Source organism: Phaethon aethereus (genome assembly GCF_964289735.1).
Source record: "Phaethon aethereus genome assembly, chromosome: 5".
Taxonomy (NCBI): Eukaryota; Metazoa; Chordata; class Aves; order Phaethontiformes; family Phaethontidae; genus Phaethon; species Phaethon aethereus.
Window position 1 is genome coordinate 29,981,566 of NC_138579.1, and position 4,624 is coordinate 29,986,189.

Genomic DNA, 4,624 nt, shown 5'->3' on the forward strand with positions numbered 1-4,624 from the left:
ACCTCATAAAGGCCATGAGCACAGTCTTCAGGCATTTATAGAGAAACACCAGTATGCAATCTCTTCAAAGACTGGGAGAATAACTAAGTAAAATTCATTTATATGACTAGCTACCTTCCAAACTCTTTAAATATTAAGTTCCCTAAAATTAATTTGCAGTCCAGCCCAATATTAGGTCTGTAAAGAATCTGTGATTGATCCTAAACCTCACAGAAGCAATCGGAGGAAATGAAAGTAGTTACCTGAAGCTAATAATGGTTTCCTAAAGAATGAGGAATGCAGCTCAGAGAATGGGGGATCTCCCTAGTGCCAACCAGGTGGCAGAAGCCATAGAAACAGATGTATTTTCAAGGTATCTCTGCAAGAGGTAATACGGTTATGAGTCAAGGCAACAGTTTGTGGTCTGCACGTGCACTGTTACAACTGTATATTTGGGGCTGTTGGACAATGTCAAATCCACCTCTGAAGAAGCAGGTCTGAGTCATTAGATGTCGCTGAGGATATGAGAGCTGTGAGGAGCATCTTAGTTCAAGTACTCTCAATTATCCAAGCAAAAATCTCTTAAGAGATTGGTGTTTCCTTTAAGTTGCAATTAATGTTTTTTATCAGTACGTTGGATACACGTAAGGATTTGAAATCTCTTTCAAAATTGCTGGTTACAGTAATAGCTACTTTTTTTTTAATTATTGGAGAAATAACAAATTCGCTTCTCTTGCAGCTCTTTAATAAGGAAGTACAAGCTGTCTTTGAAGTACTAGCAGCCCAGTTATTCCTGTGTTATTCTGACACAACATGTATTCATCTTCCTTCAAGGCTTTAAGCTGTTCTGTTTATCAAGCAAATCAGCAAATAAGGCAAAGCACAACTCTAAAACTGAAGCAGCCTTATCTGCAATACAGGAAATAGAATTCTGCTGCTATGTTATGGCACACAGGGCCATCAAAGAACAGTCTTTATCCAAATCAGGTAGGTTTTACCAATATATCAACTAATAGTAAATTATGGAGAAAGGTAAATGTACAGGAAGGTGGAGGGAAAAGTCCCACATTTCAAATCTAACATGCCTCTGTTGCTGTGACATGTCAGAGTTTTTGCCAAAAGAATTGAATGAAAACAAATTTACAACATTCCTCTCTAACCCAAATGGAAACAGTATTTACAAATCTTCAGGTATTCATAGAAGAGAAGGTAAGCTTTTTGTTAAAGTGGCATAATGAAAGAACACATGGATAAGTAATGCTCTTCAAGAAAAGTTTGAAGCCTTGTCTACCTGGAATTGTGTTGTGGTGGTTTTGTTTGTTTGTTTGGTTGGTTGGTTTTTAATTTTACCCTATTTATTTCTGTGATCACGCTAGTAGATTTAGAGAATCTGTCCACTCTGTTTACATTGAATTAGTTCCCAATGAGTAAGAGAGAGATCCATAGAGCTCTGGACTTTCTCAAAATAATTCCATCCTGGGTGCAATGTCCACCAGGTTTTGCATTCTGGGCCCTTTTTCATTGTTGGTTGTCTACTAGAACCTGCTCTATTTATCAGTCTTGTGGTTGAACTCAAAAGGTCCTGTGATTCCTCTGATACTGTCTCATTGTTCATGTGGTTTTAATGATTTCACCACCATTTTTATGTTGCCTAAGGACAAAACTGACCACTGCAAATCAGATCGTTATTGCTATAAATAGGGTGAAGAATTCATACTCTTGTAGCCTGGGTGATTTTGGATAGAACTGAAACTGCTTTTACAGCAGTCAGTATTGTGGCATGTGAATACCGTTAAGAGATGAAGTGGGGGGAATGCCATAGTGGGCCCCACCAAAGGTCCTTCTAACGAAATATCCTGTTCCCAGCAGTGACCTGGTAGTTATGCCGGGGGAAAGTATAAGAACAGGGAAAGGATACAACGACAGTCTTTCAGCATGTTCTTCCAGATTACTCTGTGCCTTGTGAAGCGTTTTCATACTGATACATTCTTCTTATGGACAAGCAATATGGATGACTAACACAGGCGGAGGATGGCCTGCAAAATAATAGTGACCGGTAGTGGCTGTGGCACAGCAGGATCTGGAAGGCTCTTTTGCTGAGCACAGGCCATCCCAGAGTGTCTGTGGCTCAAGGCCAGCTCAGGGTCCCTTTCAGCGGAGGGGGGTGTCTTGTCATCTGCCTTCCTAATACTTGTTGCTCCTGAGAGCTACTTGCTGGTTGCAGACCAGTTTGGTGCGGTTTTTGAGGTGTTAGGGACACAGTCACTGATGACAGCGCTATTTAAAAGAGTGTTCTGCCCTCATTTTTGCAACATCAGGTACTACAAAGGAGATGAAGTGATAGATTTTCAAGATTGCGATTCCAATGAAACACAGAGGTCACTGATGGGACCTGGCTACCAGACTCTCCAATGTATTCAAGTGCTTCACTCCCCCTGAAGTTGCGTGCTTACTTGTTCATATGAAATTCCAAAGCATAATCTGAAATAAAACTTCTGATTTTGTCTGTAGTAGAAGTTAATTAGCACATCTCAACTTGCCCACCAACATCACTTTCATTTGGTGTTAAGAGCAAGTTTAGCACTCAAGTCTCTTTTTTTTCATAGCAAACAGCCTGTGCTTATTATCATATTAAAGGAATGCCACTGGTTAAATCAAGCAATGAATATAAATAGCTGTATTACTGCCATCAGGCATCAGTGTTTATTTAGTAGATGTGAATCATGCGTGCCTCTTTGATCTGGCTTTGACTAAGCCACTGCTGTTTTCATACAAAAAAGGTTATTTGCAAACACTGCAAGAGTATCGTATACATTAAACATGGAACTAATCAATATGGAAGGCTCTCTGCTGCTTTGACAACCCCATGTGCTGCCACAGTGTCTTTAAGCGTTTTGAATTTCTCTGTGAGTACCTGGGTCCCTGAAAACACTCAGACTTTCCTTTGGACTAGAGAAGATCAAGATTGAAATCTGGGCCCCACTGAAATCAGTGGCCATATCACTCTCACATCCCTGTGAAGGGTACATATCTGGCAGCAGAGAGGACAAAAACAATCAAGGACAACACACTGATTTATTTGTGGACTGGTTTGATTACAGTGCACGCAGGAGAGTATTTGAAAGAGAAATTTGTGCATAATCAGATAAGCAGATAGACTTAGACCTACTTGTGCTCATTACCCACACTAAACTTTATTACTTTTTGCTAAAACGAAGTTCCTGTGTTGAATTTTAAAACTGAACCCACATGCCTCCCTTTCAACAAACTATATGCAGACTGTTGTGTGCATCGGAAAAGCAAATGATAACCCACAGGTGCTGCCAAAGTAACGTTATCACAGTCATTGTGATAACTTAGAATGGGGACTCATTCTGATGCCAAACATTAACTTGGGCAAAATAGCTGACAGGTATGATGTTTATTCAACCACAAGACATGACTGACCTCAAACGCTCTCCAGTGAGGACACTAGGGATGGCAAACAAGTGGAAAAATTGTAGAAATACCCAAACAATTAGGCGATTTCTGAGTCCAAAGTGTGCGTTCATCCCTCCCTCATTTTCTGTTATTTCTGCTATAATACAAGGTCATACAGAAGTTTTAGGATTCAAAGGAAAGCTGGACCTCAAGGTTTTGGGCAGATTTGGTCTTCACTCCTACATGTAGGAAAGTTGGATTAATTTTGCATCATTTGGGATTTATTTTTTATCATTTAATGTAATTTTAAATATTAATCTCCTCTATGTGCAGGTGTTGCACAAAAGGAGTTTTTTTAATGATCTGGAATGATAACTCTACTAGGAAAGCATAGGGGACCAGTGAACTATTTCTCTTGCAGTCTCTGGTATTTTGTAATGGACTGAATTGTACCGTAACTTTATCTAACCTAAGAAAAATGGTGAGAATTGCTAGGATGAAAGTGAAATGCTGATCATTTTGAAAAGTGAAAAAGAGTTTTGCTGTGTTCTTTTGTAAAGATGATACACTCTTCATGTTAATGTTATGATGCTCTCTTGCCTGACTGTGTCTTATTACATCAAAGATTTTGTCAAAGAAACCCAGCCAGAAAGGCTAAAAAATGACCCAGAGAAGAGTCCTTGAGGAAGCAGCAGAAACGCAGTTATGGAGAGTACCTTCCAGCTGGCTTCACCTGGATTGGAATGATTTGTTCTTCACAGGGGCTAAATCTGGAACCCCAGAGGTGTCAGAGTCTTTGAGATTCTGATAATTCCTGATAGAGTTATTGTGAAGGGAATAGATTTTATAAGTTTTCAGAGCTTAAACTGGGAAATAAACAAAACTGACTGTTTTTTCTAGCCCAGAAATGAGAAATACTAAGACTGAGGGGAATAGAGCAACCAGGTCTCACTTATTTTAAGGGATGTTCCTCATTTCATTCAATGTTACATGAATAAAGGGAAGGTGGGTCAATCAATCAACCCCTTGTTTGATTGACCCAATCAAAGCAATGTAACTATCGATTGAAGCTGTTTTTCTCTGCACAATGCAGTCTGAAGAAATGTAATCTTTTAACACAAACTAAGCCAAAGCTTTAAGGTATGCGTGGAACCGCATACCTTAAATGAGAATCATGGCTGTGACTTCATGGTGGGAATTTAGCCTGTTAAAACATAACATTACT